Source organism: Astyanax mexicanus, chromosome 8 (genome assembly GCF_023375975.1).
Source record: "Astyanax mexicanus isolate ESR-SI-001 chromosome 8, AstMex3_surface, whole genome shotgun sequence".
NCBI lineage: Eukaryota > Metazoa > Chordata > Actinopteri > Characiformes > Acestrorhamphidae > Astyanax > Astyanax mexicanus.
In genome coordinates, this window is record NC_064415.1 from 43,628,997 (window position 1) to 43,649,099 (window position 20,103).

Below are 20,103 nucleotides of genomic sequence, written 5' to 3' on the forward strand. Positions count from 1 at the left end.
AACTCTAAACTCCAGCAGCTCAGCAAACCAAAAGCACTCAGTCCACCCACGAGTAGTCCACCTTGGACAAAAATTAACAAGTTGTTGCATTGCACTACCTTACACTAACAACTACAATTTTATATAAATGCTCCCTTTTTCCTTATTTCGAAGTTGGTATTGTATTGGCAAGTACAAAAACACACATTTCCAGAACATTTCTTAGTTCCTGCCATTTCTAGTTTTCAGAAGCTCCTACAACTGGACAAAATGCTAAAGTTCTTTAAATGTCCAGGTTTTCCAAGACGCGTGGGAACTCTACCTACCCCAGTAGGATGGATAGAATAGAATGGCTTCAAATAACTGCTTATGTGCATCATGTTTCTGTGTCAAGAACTTCTTGTGCAAAGTAAACGTTCAGGAGGCGGATCGATATAGTAGAGTACATACACCCATTTCTTTTCTTAGGGTGAGGAGTTTAAATAGTGTTACACAATCTGCCCCAGGAGGTGCAGTCCAGACAAAAAGACTGTGGTTCTCCTGGCCTCTAATTCCTCACGGATTCAGAGTGCTTAATCATATCAGCAGCCTTAGCACAAAAAAAGAAACCCTTAGTGGAAGGTCAAGCTCAAAGAAATGCAGCACAAACTGCCAGATTACACAGACAGACTTCCAGTTTTTGTCACTTCAGAGAGCACTGGAGTTCTCCTGAAGAGCTTCTACCAATGACACTATTTCTTATCCACTTCCTCTTACTACTGCCTGAGACTTCCTGCTTCATTCAGTCTATCCATTCACAGCGTATTTAAGTGGCAGAGCACAGATGAAGTATTAACGTTCATTTCTCACAGACCTGCAGGACAGCCTTTAATGAGTCCCTTTCTTTGTTAATTACAGGAACTTTCCTTATCGCTTTCACTTCCGAGTTTTCTGCTGTTGAACAGAGTCTCAGTATAAACACGCAGCTGCACAGGGGAACAGAACCAACTCACTGCCTACCAGCTGATCTATAAGCCAGGGTTCTTTATAAAAAGTGGTAAAGTAATGTAAAGAGTATTAGAACATAGTTACAGAACTGAGCAAATCAGATGAGGTAGCGTCCTCAGTGTATAGGGAGGGAGTCCAACACTGTATAAAAAAAAATAAAAAAAAAGAGAGATATTACAACCCCAAGTCAGAAAAAGTTGGGACAGTATGTAAAGAGGGAGGAGAGGGGAGGGGGAATATATGTAAGTTCCTTACATATAGGCCCAATTTCATTTCAACCCTTGGCAATAGTGCTGGGCGATATGGGAAAAATCATATGTCACGATTTGGAATGTTTTATATCACGATAACGATATATATATCATGATATACCACATTTAAGTATGTTTTCAGTCATTCTTTGAAAAATATGACAAAATAATATCATTGCTTACTTTTTCCAACTTTATTTTAAAGTGACATCAAACCCAACTTTCACAAATAAGAATCACTACCTTTTAGTGCAGCAATATATATGTATCAAATGAAAACAGATGAGGTAGGTGCAGTAGCTAATTTTTTCAAAAGAAAAAATGCGTCTCCATTGTTCAGCTCTCGTGAGTTTAATAACGTAAAGCATGTCGCAAACCGGCGTGTCCGCGCGTGTCCGTCAAATAACGTAAAGCAGCATCATGTCGCAAAACCACATTATGATATTTTTTGCGAAGATTACTTTATTATCACTTATATAAACCGAGTTTATGCAAAGTGACCACGCCAATACATTTTATAGTAGCCTACTTATATATATATATATATATATATATATATATATATATATATATATATACATATATATGCATGAATAATTGATTAAATTACTGTAGAAACGATAGGGACGATAGAAGGTAAGTAGCATGATAGACACTTTTCTATTATCCTCACAATATTTTTAAGCAATAGAACACGAGAGGGAGTGTGTTATCACGAATAACATCACGGCTGTGATCCGGTCGTAGATCATCACAGCCGTGATGTTATTCGTGATAACACACAACCTCGAGTGTTCTATTGCTTTTATACAACAGTTTTTTTTTTATAAAATGAATAAAGAAAATAAATCAAAGAACTTTAAGAAATTCAGTTTGAATATGCTTCAATATGGACTGTGCCTTCCGCCAAAAAGTAGTTCCACCACAACTTAACTACAAAACAGTGTATGGTTCAGGCAGACTAACACCACGAAAGTTAGCTTGAAAGCAAACTTGGGAATAAGCGAAGATGGTAACGTTAGGAGCGTGAAACAACGCTAATACTCTCCTCTCCTGCTCTGTGGAGTTGTCTTCAGGTGAACGCTGCACATTTTTTGAGCATTTCTGTTTGTCTTGATGGGTGGTGTTGGTTAGCTTGCCGGTGTGGCTGGACTGTGGGTAGGTGACCGGAGTCAAGCTATCCGCGCTTCGGAAATTCCCAGTGTAGTTTGCTTTAGCTCAGCATTAACTTAGTTTAGCCTAGCCTGGCTGGTTAAGTTATTGTTCTGGCTGCCAGACGGCATTAGCTGAGCGATTTTCCTTCCCTTTTTTCCACGAGTCAGCGCTGCGGGCAAGTGTGCCGCGGCTGAGCGCTAGCCTGTGCTAAGCTAACGCTGCTGCTGGTGCCGGTGGAGGCGATGATTCAAAACTATACTGTGTATATACGCCGTTACTCGGCAACGCGTCGGCGGAGTGATACAGATTTAGTGGGAGAAGGCTGTGATGTTATCACGAATATCATCACGGCTAGAACACTTCTCAACCAATCAGATTGTGAGGTCGTAACTAACTGTTGTATAAATTGTCATATCACACAGCACTACTTGGCACTACCACTTAGCACTAGCACCCTGTTTTCTGTGTGGTTCATGCACAGGGTTAGAATATCCTGATGTTCGTAAGGCTTAAGGAGGGGGGGTGGGGGGTGTAGTATAAAGGCTACATGCATCAGCAGCAGTTGGAAAAGAGGCAGTGTCTGACTTCACATGTATCAGAGGAGGCATATATCAGAGGAGGAATATACAGCTGACTATCATCTGAATGGGTGGGATATTTTGTCTGTCTAAACTGGGAAGAAAAAAATGGGAGAAAATTAGAAAAAAAAATGTTTAAGGTGGAACGGAAAAATAAAAGCTAAGAAAAGCTAAATTCAGCTCCCCATCACAGAGGAATTAAGGGACGGACAATAATAATTAAATGCTGCACCACTTGCCCCCTTTCTGAGGACATACCATGCAATAAAGTTCACTAGTTAACCACCGGCTAGGTTGCTGAACTTTGGCACAGGTGATTTTAATCCATAAAAGGCACAGTCTTTGATGAGCAAAGCTGGGCACAAGATCTCTAGTTTGTCAACAAATGTTCCTCAAAGAAAGACTAAAAAGGGGATTACAATACTTTAGTTCTAAGTATTGAAAGAAATTTCAGTTCATTAAGAGCAAGGTTGTGAGCCTAAGCTGAAAACCCATGATCTTCACAATTCTTCAGGCGGCACTGCATCAAGAAATGAGATTCATCAATAGCTGATAGAACCATATGGGCAGGGGGTTACACCAAAAAACCTGCGTCAAGCACTACAATACAGAGTTACATTAATTACAAGTTACACCTAAATCTTTACTGTGATACCTTACTGTGATACCTTAGGTTAACCATATCCAGAAGCAGTGCCAAGGGGCTCAGAAGCATTTGGATGGAGCACCATACAGTGAAAACATGTATTGTCAGATAAATCAACATTTCACTGTTTTGTTTTAAATCAGAAAATGTGTTGGAAATTTTAAAGGAAAAAATACAATAGGGATGATTTTGTACTGTTGCATACCTTAGGACCTGTTTGGAGAAAGAATAGAACAAAAAACATCCCCTTCCAAAGGTATTGCAACAGTGAGGCCAATCCCATTATTCTGCTATAGATTGCAACATTTTGAACCCACTTATTTTTCTATATTAAAGAATTAGAACATGTGACTGTCAGGTGTGCTTTTTTGCCCAGGTGTGTCCTGTTACATTGATTATTCAAACAATAAATAGAGATGGATGTCTTACGCTTTTGGTTTTACCTGTTGTGAGTAACCAACATGAAGTGTGCAGCTGTGAAAATCAATCAATTGTCTATTGACAGTACAACCATTTGGAATGAAAGTTCGAAGAAAGTAGTCGCTGGTGTACTAAATAACAGATGTCAACCAGGTAGACAAAGGAAAAACACAGAAGTTGATGACCAAAACACTGTGAGGGCTGTTAAAAGAAGAGCCTAAAACAACTGTTATTGACATCACCAACAATCTCCAGAGAGCAGAAGTGAAGGTATCACAATCTACTGACTTCATGAAAGAAAAAAAGAAAAAAGGCTTCACCAGAAGATGCAAATCACTTTTAGCAAAAAGAATAGCAAGGCCAGTCTAGAATATTCCAAGATATATAGAGACAAGCCTATGAACTGACTATGGACTGATGAGAGAATTCCAGCTTATCTGTGAAACACAGTGGAGGTAATGTCATTGCCTGGGCTTGCATTGCTTGCTCTGGGATAGGCATTCATTTTCATTGATGTACAATAAACTCAGAAATCTACAAGAACTTTTTTTAAACAAATATAAAACCAAACTGACCGGGAGATCAGTCATTAAGCAGCAAGATAATGATGCAAAACTCCAAAATATTTAATCACAGGCAAGAAGTGGAAGGTTTCAGGCTGGCCTAGTCAGTCAATCTCCACACATAAACCCTATAGATCATGCATTTCACCAGCTAAAGAGGAGACTGAAGGGTGTAACCCCCTTCAAAACAAACACTGACTAAAAAAGGCTGCAATAAAAGCCTGGAAAGGCTTCACAAAAGAAGAATGTAAAAATTCAGTGATGTCAGTGGGTCAGAGGCTTGATGCAGGTATTACAAGCAAAGGATTTGCAACTGAATGTGAGATTATTCAATTTAATTTATTTTAAGTTTATCTGTTACAATACTTGGGTTCAGACAAAAGGTGCTATCTTCTAAACTGTACATCAGATCAGGAATAAAAGCTAAAATTATATTTTGTTTGAAATTTATATTTTAATTATTTATAGTCTACAGGAGAAATAATGGTTTTGCCTCACTGTTCCAATACAGTAAGGCAGACTGTAAGACCCCTAGACTGTAAGACTGCCTATTATCCTCTGTGTGAAGTTGTGATAAAATATCTTGGATTAGTCTTTAGCTTCTTTCTGCTTCTATCTGCTTCTGTCCATGTCTAGCTTAACTGACTGGTTGAGGATGGAAAGAATGCCATCAGAGGCACTTATACACACCACTTACACAGGGCATAAGAATGCCAACAGAGGCGCCGCAGCGCATCTTCACCCTGAACAACTTCCACTGTCCTGACCAACAACTAACAGCTGTCACGAGGTTTAGTAAAATAGGTTAACTAAGTTACTCTGCCTGCAATGCTAAGCACACCCAGGAGCGATACGATGAACCAGTCATGAACAGTCTTTTATTAGAAGATTAAGAGCCCGAGTCAAGAGTGTTTTAAGAGCCTCTGTAATAATAGACTACTTTATTCCTACTGTGCTGCGATGAAGAACGGGAGAAAGCCACATTCCGAGTGCGCACTAACCCTGAACCAAAGCACCCCTGAACCAGAGAATGCCACGCTCCATGCTCCGAACGTTACGTGGCTTCTGCCTGCATAGTTCTGCTGGAGTCGTCTGCCAGCTAACCAAGTGAAATCCACTTTAAGTTAGACAGGAAACATTTTGCAACACAGGAAGAGCTGTTAAGATTTTTTTCCTCTTTTTTTTCCGAGGCAAACGGCATAAGCATTTGCCCATCCTCTTCCAGTCAACACGACCAGCCCCTCTGTCAAACACTGAGCTGCTATAAAATATAATCTAATTTACAGAGCCACAGAAAACAGAGCAAAGGTTAAAACACGGGCACAGACAAAAGCAGACTTGCGAGAGGACTGTGAAACGTGTCTAATCAGGGCTGAGTGACACTGACAGAAGGGTGAGTGCAGTTTGGCATGCAGAGGTGAAAATGTAACAAGCAGCAAGGGAGCCAGCATTCAACAGCACATAGCACACAGCACACACATTACACACACATGTAACAGAGAGAGTGAGAGAGCAATAAAAAGAGAGCAAGTGTCAGAGCAAGACAATGAGTGAGAGACAGAGTGTGAAAGAGAGATAGAGATAGAGAGAGACAGAGCAAAAGAGCGAGAGAAAAGCCGGGCTTACCTTTAGAGTATTACTGCAGGGAGCCTACAGCCACAGCAGTCATTGTAGTGCGATGGCAAGCCTGCTGTGAACATGACAGAGCGAGGAGCAGCAGAGAAAGAGCAAGGGAGAGAGAGGGCGGGGCTGAGGGAGAGAAGAAAAGGCTGTGATTGGAGAATGCTACGGCTTTCCTCCAGGCTCGAGTAACACACTAGCCCCCTTTTACCTCAGCCTCTGGCTCTCACACTCTCATTCTATCTGTCTCTATCTCTCTCTCTCTCTCTCTGAAACACACACAGACACACACACATTGTTCACGTCCAACCACTTAAAGCTGACAGATAACCCACCCCCCTTCCCAAACACCCACCCACCCACATCCACGATTAGGCTTCCTCCTTTAGCCTTCTGACAAACATGTGACCAAAGGGATGTGTGACTCAACAATACAGCTCTGAGCCCTAAACTCTAGAAATCTCTTTAAACACACACAAACACACCCATTGCATATCAGTGCAATCAACACACACAATCTGATCCTTAAAAACATTTGGATAATTATGAAAATACATAAATAAACAAAGAAATTACATGCATACATTTATACACAATAAAAAAGACCACTATTTTTCCTAATAACCAAAACATCTATATTCCAAATATCTATTCAGCCGTGCTAAAAATGTTGCAGCAGTGCAGTGCACATAATCATCCAAATGAGGGCCAATAGCTTCAGTTAATGTTCACATCAGTAGTCAGAATGAGAAAAATAAGTGTGGCATGATATTGGTGTCAGAGTTGCTGGTTTGAATATTTCTGGAATTTCTATTATCCTCTAACATACCGCACAAGAGTTTAAGCAGAATGGTGGGTTAAACAACAAACATCCCGTGAAACACCTTGATAATAAGAAAGGTCAAGCAGTCAGTTGGAGCTGACAAAAAAAGGCTTTAGCAGTTCAGATATTCGCTCTGTACCACTGTGGTGAGCAAAAGTGCAATTAAGAATGCACATCCCAAAGCTTGTGGTGAATGGGTCACAATTTGTATAAGCCCTTGTCTAGTTTCACTTCTGCCAGCCAAGAACAGAAAGCTGAGGCTGCAGTGGGCACAGCAGAGACACACCAAAACTGGACAGCTGACGAATGGAAAAGCGTAGCCTGGTGTAATGAATCTTAAATTCTGCTGAGGTGCACAGATGGTATGATCAGAATTTGGCACAAACATCTTGATTCTGCAGACCAAACTTGCTTTGTGTCAACAGTCCAGGCTAGTAAAGGTTGTTTAACAATGTCACATGTTACAAAGCAAAAGCTGTCTCAGACCAAAAGTTTCCTGAACATGTTCTTCTTTGGCCTTCCTATTTACTGGATCTGAATCCAACAGTACAGCTATGGGATTTGGTAGAATGGTAAGTTCCCAGCATGAAAAAGCTTCAGGAACAATTTTCAGGAACTGTGTGATGTAATCATGTCAGCACTGTCCAAAAACTTAGAGGAATGTTTCCAACATCATGCGGCTTACAATCCTTCGTTTTTTCAACTGTTTAATACAGTTTCACTACCGAGACAGTTTTAAGACTCCTAAAGCAGTTACACAATCCTGGCTTTTCTAGACCTTGGTGCTAGGATTGCAGGCGGTATCCCAACACTTGATTGAAACCGACCCTTTATGTCTGAATGTTCATATGTGCATAATCCTGATAATAATGACTGCAATCAACCAATTTTAATTTGCGCCCATTGCTGACATAAATATGCAAATGTATTTACAATGCTTGTCTAGTCCCTATAAAAAAAAAACAGTGCTACCAAATAGATTATAACCAAAGCAAAGACATTATTAATAAGAAGGTCAGCCACTGGATAAAATATCAATTTACAGACAATGAGCCTGCTGTTTAAAACTCTTCAACTGATATGCAAGAGCACTAGGTTTATTAATTTGGTCTCTCATCATTTAAAGAGATAGGTGGCTGCTCTAGTATGACTCAATAACTGCCCACCAGTGACACAAATATGGTTGAGTAAACAGACTTGCTTTTAAGCACTTATATTTGCTATATATTGCTTGATATGCCATGGATCAGAAAAAACATGCACATATTGACACCCTGCCTAATGCCAGGTGTGGGCTAAAGGGAAATAAAGCCCCCTAGCATTGAGCAGTGGAGCAGTGGAACTGTGTTCTCTGGAATAATGGATATCCATTGTATAGGATGAGGGTGAGGTGGAGTTGGGGGTGAGGTGGTATTGGGGGTTGAGGTGGTATTGGGGGTTGAGGCGGAGTTGGGGGTTGAGGTGGAGTTGGGGTTTGAGGTGGAGTGGTGATTCTTAAACATCCTAACCTCACTAACACTTTTGGAAATATCAATGCAATCAAATTCTTACAGCAACTCTACAAAATCAGTCTGAAAGTCTTTCCATTACAGTAGAGAAAGTTACTTCAACAAAACCAGGATAAACTCTTTACTGATGCCTCTGACCTGAATATACTAAGATTAGTGAACTGTGCACAAAAAGTCAGGTTAGAACAAACTGCACTTGCTTAGAGAAAGCCCAAAGAATTGGACTAATCACGTGTTAAGCCATTTACAACAACTACAATAGACTAAACAACAAAAGAGTACAGGTGTATAAAGACGAACAAAGATTCTTGACTCAACAGGCCTCAAAAAAACAAAAGGTACAAAGGACAATGCTAAAATCATGCAGAAAAAGACCTTTTCCGTCAATCTAAAACAAGTCTTACTGCCTGGCTGCTCTGCTTCAGATTCTGAAGAAGTCTTGGCCTTTAACAGCTCAGTGCCCTGTGACGCGTTTGCAGCAGTACTGAGTAGTCTAATCTAATTAGCAGCAGTGAAGTGCTACATCTATTCACTACAATTACAGAATTATACCTCATTGTACTCAGGGGGAGCTGAGAAAAGCAGTGACTTGATCTTAAATGTTCTCTTAAAACCATTGGAGGCATAATTACTGAACACTGAGAGCAGGAAAGACAGAAATCTGCCCTCATTTCCACACGATAAATAAATCCTCCATATAATTATATTTTGTAGTTTTGTTATTTACTGTATTTACATTTAATTATTTGTTTACATGGAATTAAGTTTGGGCACACTTTCTCATTCTCAGTTTTTCTTTCTTTATTTATTTTTTACATTGTAGATTAATATTTAAAACATCAAAACAATTAGGGGACACAAATAAAAAGTGTTTGTCCTCCACAGTCACCTAATCGAAAACCAGTATTAAACATTCCACATGTGTTCATGTATAGCTTTAGTGTCTTCAATATTAAATTTCCAATGTAAAAACTCATAAAACAAAAGAAAACACATTGAATGAGAGGATTTGTGTCCAAACGTTTGACTGCTAGTATACTACAGAGATACTCGAATACTTTACGTTTTATGCTCCAAAAAAGCCTATTTTGACATTTTTATCTCTGTTTAACTGTAGCTATTATTGTAGAAACCAGAGAGAAGTACCTAGCTAGTTAGTTAGCTAGCTATACGTCCTCCACTAAAGCCTAGTTTGCCATGACTGTATATTACTTTTGACACACATTAAAAATATTTTTAAACCACAGAAGCAAGTCTAGCTAAGTAGTTAGTTAGCTAACCTATCTTATATGGCAAGTTTTATGCGCCACTGAAAAAAAGCATATTTTACCTTTTTTACTGTATATTTTATGTTAGCTAACAGTTACTTTATGAACACTAAATATTTTTTTAACCTGAGAATGCTAGTTAGCTTGGTTTAGCTTTGACCAACCTATCGTATCTGTCAAGTTTTATACTCCACTTAAGCCTATTTAGCCATTTATAATAACTGTTTCACTGTATAGTACTTAAGACACATTTATACAAGAAAAGCAGTTAGTTAGCTCTATTCTAAAGAAGAGAGGTGGACCTGTCTTCCTCGTGCTGGTTAATGAATTAAAGAGGCTTTAAATCCGCTTTATCAGTTAAACAGTAGCTAACGGTAGATAAGAAAACGCCACCTGTCTGAGCTCCTCCTGTTTCTCTTGAATGTATTTAAGAAAACTGGTTTATCTATTGTGGGTGATTTTCAGCTAAAAAAAAAATAAGCTCTTACTGTGACTAATCTGGTTTAATACAGTGTATTTAAAATCTATCAGTAAACTAAGCTAAACTAGCGCTAGCCTGTCTGCGGTTGCTATGGTAAGTGGTGTATGTGAGCTCCAGCATGGCTGTGTGTGTATCTGGCTGTTAGCACACGTTAGCTCGCCCCCGGTATAAACCCGCACGGACACGGTGTGAGCTGAATGTTGTCTCCGGGCTCAGCGCTGTGGGTTACCCGGCTGTCCGCGCGGTGTGTGTTCGGTGTTTATTCAGTAATCTGGAGGTTCTCTGGTGTTAGTGTTAGTGAACTACCTGCTGCTCCGCTCCGTCCGCACTGAACGGCCGCTTCTCACTGCCACATTGCACCGCTCCTCAACTCGAGCCCGCTAGTCAGCCACAGCCAATCACCTCACGATACAATGCGGCAGCGAGCCAATCGCATTTTTGCACAACACGGCCGTAAACCAATCAAATCGCGCTACAGTGCGGTAACCAGGATACGATCCTCCGTTAACTGAGAGAAACACGTGGAGTAGACCTGCAGCAGTCTCTGGAAAAATATAAGTGACTACTTAAAAATTATACATTTCTTTGATTTTACCAAAATGAAAACATCTGAAATAAAATCAAAATGAAGATGGATGATCACAGGCCATCAAACCAAGCTGAACAGTTTGAATTTTTGCACCAGGAGTGGCATAAAGTTATCAAAAAGCAGTGTGTAAGACTGGTGGAGGAGAACATGCCAAGATGAAAGAAAACTGTGATTAAAAACCAGGGTTTTTCAACCAAATATTAATTTCTGAACTCTTAAAATATTTATAAATATGAAATAGTTTTCTTTGCATTATTTGAGGTCTGAAAGCTCTGCATCTTTTTTTTGTCATTTCAGCAATTTCTCATTTTCTGCAAATAAATGCTCTAAATTTCAATCTTTTTTATTAGGAATTTGGGAGAAATGTTGTCTGTAGTTTATAGAATAAAACAACATTGTTCATTTTACTCAAACATATACCTATAAAACTGATTCAGAAACTGAAGAGGTCTCTTAATTTTCCAGAGCCAGATTGTATTAACATTAATATTTTGAGGTCAAATGAAAACATATAGGAACTACAGGGCAATGTGTATAGGCTATGATATAACTCACATTTGTAGTGGACACATAAAATATTGAGGTTATGGATGATAAAGGTAACAGATAATATAATAGGACCACAATATAACATAATGAGATAAAACAGAAACCACAAGTGTAAAGTATTAAGTTCACAAGCTACAGGACTACAGGACAATATATATAGGCCATGATGTCATAAAAAAATTCTAGTGGTCACAAAATAATATTAGGATTTGAGATAATATAGCCTTAATATAATAACACAAATCAAACAAATACTATACTGAGATCATGTAAAGACAACATATTAACACAACAAAGTAATTTGTTGAGGCCCAAATCTACTAAATAAAGGCCATGATATAATATTTTGAGGCCACAAGAAAATATATAGAAACCCCAAGACAATATATAGAGGCCACAATAAAATATTACTTAAGTTTCCAGTGGCCACAAAGAGATTATGAGATGATAAAGGCAGGATATAGTATTATAAAGACAGATAATAAAAACAGGAGCCACAAGCATAATGTATTAAAGCCACAATATGATATATTGAATCCACACTAATGTAATAATATTGAGACCACAATCTAATATAATGAAATAATTTAAAGGCCACAAAGCAATATACTAATGCCACAAGACTGCATCATTATTGCAAGACAAAAAAAGACCAACATAATACTTAAGCAGTGGTGTAAAATGACCATTTAACACTCTAGGCAATTATGGCTGTATAGACATACAGTGTGTTCAATGTTCCTGATCCCATTAGTCAAGTGTGCTAGGTCAGTATTGCAGCTGAACTCAGATGTCCAGTAGCAGCATTGCTCAACCCAAACAAAAATCCCACAGTCGCCTAATCCTAGAGTAAATGGCACAATTAGAGATTATTCTCTTTATTCAAGGACGTAAACCACATCTATAAAAAGCCATGTAAAACTTCTGTGACTTTACAGTATGTCCGTACTCTATCTGAGACGTATTGCAAATAAACATGACTAAGAACTTGATGATACAAGGAGTCCATTCAGTTCACTATGGTTGTGTCCAGTCCAGTACACACACACACACAAAGAGTCTATTTTATCTGATGCTGTATCACACTGATTCAACTACCGCTACTCCACTGTGAACACAGTGACTTTAATTCACAATACACTGGGACTCACATAGTGTGCAGTAGACTTCCACCAACTTCCAAAAGTTGAGTATTTCAGAGGTTAAGTTACCTCGAAAAATGGAACTGTGTAAAATGGCTGGTTGTAGAGAAATGTACAGACTTTATTCTTCTTCTACTCCCTCTTGCAGCAATAGAGATCCAAAAGAACCAGGGTAAGGATGTACCATATTGTGCTGTACGGAACAATAACGCAAATAAATTGACTCAATAAAAAAAGCAACATAACATGATAATAGAGATCATCTTAAAATCAATATTCCGGTTTGTGTTTGTTTTGCTTTATTGTATTTACTTTTAATTGTTTGTATTGCAGTTTATATGCATGCAATAAATATGCCGCACTTTTGTGGTAAATTTTGTTTTTTTTTTTTGTTTGTTTATTTTACTACACTATTTTTGTTTTATACAAAATCAGGGGTTGGTAAGTTAGTACGTTTAAAAGTCTAAAATACAAAAATGTTCATAGATTTTCTTAATTTGTTATATTTATAGTTAATAAAATGTTGTTTGCAGTAGTATATCTTAAACTTAACAAAAAAATATATGTATTAACATATCACAGTTATCTTAAAACTACCCTGAGAAAAAACATGTTTAGGTCAAGCTTGTTGATTGGTTTGGTATAGTACAGTCACATGACGGGAAGAGACAGCTGGTAAATGAACAAGCTAGTTACGTTATTAATCTGAATAAAACAGTTGTATGTATTTTATGCATCATGGATAAATGGTTAAAACACCATTTTTTTTTGTCTTTGACAAAAAAAAAAAAACATGAAGCTGAACCATCTACAAGTAAAGCAGCCACTGTATCTCTGACTGAACTGAACCAAACAAGCATAAATTGAAATGCAGCAGTGAGTACCTAACTATATGCTTCACATACACAGGAACAGAAAACTATAAAGTTGGTGGCTGTGCTGTATTTATTTTTAAACCTCAAATAAAATATGTCTGGGGCTGTCAAAAGTTCTGTGGTAGGTTATGTGGGCTGTGAGTTGCAAAAGTTTGGGTACCCCTGGACTAAATTTTGCAGAGAGATTAAAAAACACAAAATATTTTGGGTTTTTTAGGCCAGTGCTTTCTCAATCCTGGTAGTTGAGACCCACTGCAAAGCACATTTTAAGGCTATTCTTGCTTCAACACATCCACTGTAACTAAACTCATGCCGGCCTTACACCAAACAATTTTCAAGCGATTTGTGAAGTTGTGTTATCTCGATCGTTCAGAGTAAGATAGTTAAGATTAAACGCATTCAGAAAAAACTCAACCATGTTTAATATTATTAGTTTTGAGACTTGGCTCATGCAAATAGTGATGTGAACAATGTCAACAACCAATAGGAGAGCTACAGGAAGCTGCAAGGCAAGAATATTTTATGTGACTGTTTACAAACGATTTGAAAAAAAAAAAAAACACATTTTGCAGTTAATATGAATATATACAGTTCTTACTTTAATATGTACAGTATTTTGTACACAGGTAGCACTTTTTTTATTATTTTAAAATTATTTTATTTTGCACTACTTTGTCTTAGTGTGCAGTGTTATTTTTAATACAAACAAATTTAATAAATACACATTTTCCAAGAATGATGTTCTTTACTGCAATAATTCTATTTAAACAAAGGCAAATGTATAGCAGGGAAACTGTGATTTGCTATGCAACCTTGCTATAAGGTTGTAGCAAAAAGGGGGAAAAGAAGCTTATAGGCAGAGTTGAACACATAATATATTCTATTAAAATTAGGATTAACAGTGAACTAACAGTGTGGCAGAAAAATTAACTGTTGATTTGGACAAAGGTTTTGTCTCTGATTAATTACAGTATTGATATACACACTATTTGTAATTTAATATGTAACATGTATTGTATGTAAACTCTACCAGAAGCATGATACGAAATAATCTCAGCAAGAATCTAGTTGCAATTAGTGATCCCCAGTCTTTGCAAAATCTTAGCCTGTGAGTAGTCTGTAAGTAAAAAGTCTGTGACTTGTTTTTAGATGTGAGAGGGAGTCAGACTTTAGTCTGCTAAAAGTATTTTCAGAGTCTTTTGAAAGTCGTGTAGTGTATGAACAGCATCAAATTGACTTTTAACGAGCTGATTAGTGGGATCAGATGTGTTGGGAGCAGGTAAAGTACTGTGAAAGAGTGCAGGGCGGTGGGCCCTCCAAAACCAATATTAAAGTATGGGCTACTTATTTCAGCATCATCAACTCACTACTGGACCCCCTTATGACTGACACCTTTTGAAACAGCTGGAACAGGAGCTTTTTACGAGTAAGTTTGGCTGTAACACTGAAGAAACATAAAGCATTTCACAATCTTCACCATATGTCTCTTTGTAACCTTCACTCCACTTATAGCACTGTGTATTAGTATCACCAAAGTGTTTTAACCATTACTTAACAAATTTCCCAACAGACCTCTGCTCACCATTCCTCTACGGGTCATGTATCTATTTAAGACGTAGGTGCACACACTCAGAAACTTTACTCTAATGACAGACCATCATCTGAGCTCTTATTATGGTAAAAGTGCTCTGTGTTCAGATGGTCATTTGCAGACTTGGTGCACTGGCTGACTTTTCCAGTCCTGGGTCTGGAAATAAACTCTGTACAGTCTATTCATGTCTCACATATGATTCAGGCGAGCTAATGACAAACTTCCTCCTGCCCAGAGGAATTTTTTTTTGGAAGGGAAATGGAAAATGGACCAGGTCTTTTTTTCCCTTCTTCTTCTTCTTCTTCTTCTTCTTCTTCCCACTACACTGAAGTTTAGCCTGAACAATCTGTAGTAATCATTTAACGTTAGTGGCAATCTAACTAAAGTGCTCTTAATGTAAACACAAGCAGCCTACATCTATCTCACTGTAATTACTCCTCATTACCACAAATCACACCTCCTGGAAAACACTCAATTATAGGCCATTAATTTAAGCTGAGGGTAACAAACACGCTCACAGACTTACACACACAGCCTTCCACAAACGCAAGGTTAAAGAAACAATACTCATTAAAGAAGGACAAAGCAAAAATAGACCAACCCACACATACTGACCATAAAGCAGCTGTCTGGCGCTCACACACAGCACTCCTGCGGTCTGTTTAAGTTATGACCGTCCGTTTTGCCTGTAAATTCGGCAGTTTGGTGAAAAATGTTCACATTTCCAGAGAAACCAAGGGAGCACAGTGGTGGTAAACGTGGCCAGTAAGGGTCGGGCTTAGCCCGCCGTGTATCTCCGTTTACTCCAGGGGAAAATAAGCTAACCCAGCTCTCGGTCGGCAGCACCGAGGAACAAGACACGCGGGGGCTTTACGTTTAGTTTCCTCCTCAGACGTTTGGTGGTTTAGAGAGAATATATGACCCGAGTTTAAACCTAAAAGTGACTCAAAAGCTCTCAGAAATCTAACCCAGCGCTCTCTGTGTTTCCCCTCAGGAGCTGAAGAAGCTCAGCTGGCTATCACAGCTCCAGCAGCTCCAGCTGTGGAGAAATGCTTACTGAGCTCTGAGGTAAAAACACATCCCCACTATACTGAACTGTAACACATACAACCCAGGCTCACAACCAACTTTCAACGTTGAAATATAAGTAATGTCTGTTGTTGTTTCAACGTTGAAACAACATTTAATGTTAGATGTTTGTGCAAACGTTGAAACTTTAACATTGAATCAACATAATGTCCCATATTAACCCTTTCAGACCTGAATTATGTTCCAGTAATAAAAAAATGGAGTTACTGTTTACTGTGTGAAATGCACACAGAATAAGACACTATACTACCGAAATATAAAAATAAATCTAATTAACTTAATGTTTTATTCCTAAACATGATATAAACAAATAATTAGTAAAAAAAAAACTTGTATTACTTTGCTTAATTTGCTCTCTGACATGCAATTAGTTTTGTCCTGTGCAGTGGACGGGACTAAGTTACTGTTTCATTAGCTGGTCTCAGTTAACAGGTCTCAGTTAGTGTTCTGTGTAACAAAGCATTTGAAAAAAAAAAAACTACAAGATGTCCATTCAATTAATACAGAGTCTGAAAGGGTTAAACGGTTGGTTGGAGGGATGAAAAGTGGTTTTACTTTCATTTTGCAGTAATTGCTTTTTAATTTGGCACCAATTCTTCACCATACCTGAGGGTATGTTCATGTTTAATTGTTTTGTAAAATCATTTTAGAAAATCAAAATGTATTTTTGAATCAGAACAAGGTCACCATAAACAATTCAACATGTCACTCTAGATCATCCATGTTTTCATTAAATAGCAAAAATGCTAAAACCCTGTTGTGCAGCATGACATGAAAGGGTGAATTTTTACATAACAGGAAAAAAATAATAAAATAAAATAAAAAGTGATTAAGCAAAAATCATTTCTTTGCCGTCGGAAATCTAATTAAAAAATATGAAAATTAAAAAATATATTAATTATGGACTTACAAATACGTACAAATATGAATATGACCTCAAAGATTTTTGATCAACTTAGTATTACCCATTGTGTTTAGCCCATTACCTTAAAAGAGCCATTATATTCACTTTGTTGGTGTATTTTGTTTATGTTTTATTGGTTTAGGATATTTTAAAACATGTACTTCCATTGGCTAAATATTTTAACTAATTTATGTAGATTATTGCTTTTAAAACAATACTTTTTGTATCACCGACATAAAACTGACATAACAGTTACATATGGGACAATATATGGTCCAAAAAAATTAGATATAAAAACATTTGGGAGGCATAAAATTCAGTAGAGTACAATATCTTCTATTTTCTAGGTCTGAAATGTGTGGTGGCATATTTATGTGTGAAAATGATGATCTTATGCTCCCTGAAGCACTCTTCCACAATTCCACAATTCCAATGATTCCTGACATTGTCATCTTGGAATATGCCCGTGCCATCATGGAAGAAAAAGTCCATTGATGGAATAACCTGGTCTATATTCAGTATATTTAGGTAGTCAGCTGACCTCATTCTTTCAGCACATACTGTTGCTGAATCTAGACCTGCAGACCAACCGCAGCATTAACCCCACATCATTTACTTACTTAAATACAGGTGGTGACATTTTATTTGGTCAGGCAGTGTAAAAACCGCCTGCTTTACTTCTGTTCTTAAACAACATAATCTAATACAATTTGTAAAGTCACAAAAAAAAAACACACGAAAAAGTGCTACTTATTATTTGAAACTATGTATTGCTTAGATACGTAGATAGACATGTATTATGTTAATAGGTTACACATAATAATTTAACATTAGTCTGTATACTTTAAGTTTTCATCATATCCTATTGTTTATGGCCGTTTCTCTTAAGCATATTGAGATAATGTCCAGTTAAATGACTAATGGTGATATAGACATCACAACCCTTGGTTCTTTCATGCTGAAACATCCAGCACAAGACTAGCCTCTGCTGGTAGCTGGTTTTGAAAGGTCTAAGCTGTTTTTTCATGGCCAAGGTGGTTGAAAAGTTGGTCATTCAGACAAAAACATGCCTATATGCTGGTATACCAGCTAGGTAACCAGCTCCTGACCAAATAATTGTTAATACATTTTGGTGATGCTAGTCATGCTAGTTGACCAGATTGGTCAAGCTTAGTAATACTAGTGCTCTAGCTTGGTCAGGTTGATCATGCTTGTAGACCAGCTAAACCATCAAACCCAAAGCCCTATGCTGGCCAGAACTAACCTGGCCATCAGCTTAACCCGATTGACCTGGACATGCTGCTTTTTGTCTGCAGGGTTATCAAGATAGCTGTATGTATAATTCATTGTTTTACACAAGACCACTCTAAATGACTTTGTTCACATCTTGTCTAATTAAATTACACAAAAAACAACTGGAACAACATCAGGTGTCAGGCTCCATAGAACTAAAGCTTCTTAGTAGTAATAGTAGTAGTAGTAATGCTAAGGTCATCATACATAACTGAGGAATCTAATCCTGGATTAGCTTAATGAATACAAGCCCCTGTCCCAGTCCCTGTGTGTCCAGCCCACAAAGACCTACCTGCCGTTGATCATCCCAGGTGTATCCTGTCCCTAGAGGAACAGGAAATCTGCTGCCTAAGGAGAATGGTGCACCTGATGGTGTAAAGTCAAGCCGCTCAGTGTAACAAAAAAGAGGCCTTGTCTTCTGAGGAGGCAAAGGTCAGACTTTAAGGTTCACTGTCATAAACCAGCTCTTCAGCGGACACCCTCTGAAGAACTAGCGAGATCCTGAACAGGGCACACTTTATAAGGAGCTGGATGGTCTAATGTGTGTGAGAGTGTGAGCACATGTACGTGTGTTAATTGGTCAGCTTTTAAATCCCCGGGGAAGAAGGAGAGGGGCCGAGAAAGCAGCAACAACAACAGAGTCACATTCCAGACGTACGGCACACGGATTAGCCACCAATTTCACACTCCATTGTGTCCGTGCGTCTGTGTGTATACATGTTCTGGATGGTAGTGACGTTTTTTCCCACTCGGTCCTTTTGTTTCTAAACTGTTTTGCCTGTACATTGCAGGTAATACCTTGTGTGTGTGTGTGTGTGTGTGTGTGTGTATGTGTTTGTGTATCACATGATGTCCTTGTAAAGTCAAGTGTGTCCTTGTTGATTCCTACAGCAAGGCCCTGCCAGCAGAAAAGCAAAACTGGCCTGTAAGAGTATGCAGACTACTGCTAGAGAAGACAGTGAACTGCTTAAGTAGCATAAAACTGCTGTTATTTTAACCCAGGGTCTTTTCCTGCCATTGTGGTCCTCATGTTTTACTTTGATGCTTCTCTGTGATGGGACATACTCTCCTTCTATTTCTAGGTTCTATGTTTATGCTATAGATGAGTGTAGAATAAATAACCTGAGGAAGAGCTGACCAGAAATAGGTTTCCTTACCTTTTAAAACAGAAACTGGACCCCTTACAGAGAGACCGAGATGGAGTGTGTTGGAATACGAGTGCTAGGACTAAGCACAATTAACACGCAATTAAACGCAAAATACAGTTTTAAAATCCCAAACTACATGGCCTACATGTGTGAAAAAGTGTTTGCCCCCTAAACCTAATAACTGGTTGGTCACCCTTCCAACAATTTCAATTAAGTGTTTGTTGTAACTTGTAATGAGTCTTTTACAGCACTGTGGAGAAATTTTGGCGCACATTTCACTACAGAATTGTTGTAATTCTACCACATTGGAGGGTTTTCAAGCATTAATTCACCTTTCCTTAAGGTCAGGTCAGGTCAGGTCAGGACAGGTCAGGACCTTGACTAGGCCACTCCAATGTCTTCACTTTGATATTCTTCAGCCATTCAGAGGTGGCGTTGCTGGTGTGTGTTTGGTGCTGTAGAACCCAAGTCCATTTCAGCTTGAGGGTCATGAACAAATGGTCGGACATTCTAATTAAGGATTTTATGGTAGACAGAATTCATGTTTTTTCAAATTTTATCACAACAAGTATTCCAGGCTCCAGAGCATCACACTACCACCACCATGTTTTACTGCAGGTATGATTTTCTTTTTCTGAAATGCA

The 20,103-nt window shown here is 38.2% G+C and overlaps 1 protein-coding gene across 7 annotated transcripts in view; it reads right to left on the bottom strand.

The window, feature by feature from the left end:
* Positions 1-20,103, bottom strand: part of slc4a2a (solute carrier family 4 member 2a) — a 72,711-nt gene that overhangs the window by 45,302 nt on the left and 7,306 nt on the right. The window contains exons 1-2 of one of the 7 annotated variants that reach the window (XM_049482236.1): positions 10,586-10,630; positions 6,206-6,328 (exon numbers count right to left, since the gene is read on the bottom strand). The exons of 1 other annotated variant lie outside the window; for it this stretch is intronic. The gene's annotated coding sequence lies outside the window, so the exon portion shown is untranslated. Of the gene's footprint in view, positions 1-6,205; positions 6,409-10,585; positions 10,672-18,603; positions 18,793-20,103 lie in introns of those variants that run through there. 5 more of the 7 variants (XM_049482237.1, XM_049482239.1, XM_049482240.1 and 2 more) reach the window with 5 other exon arrangements.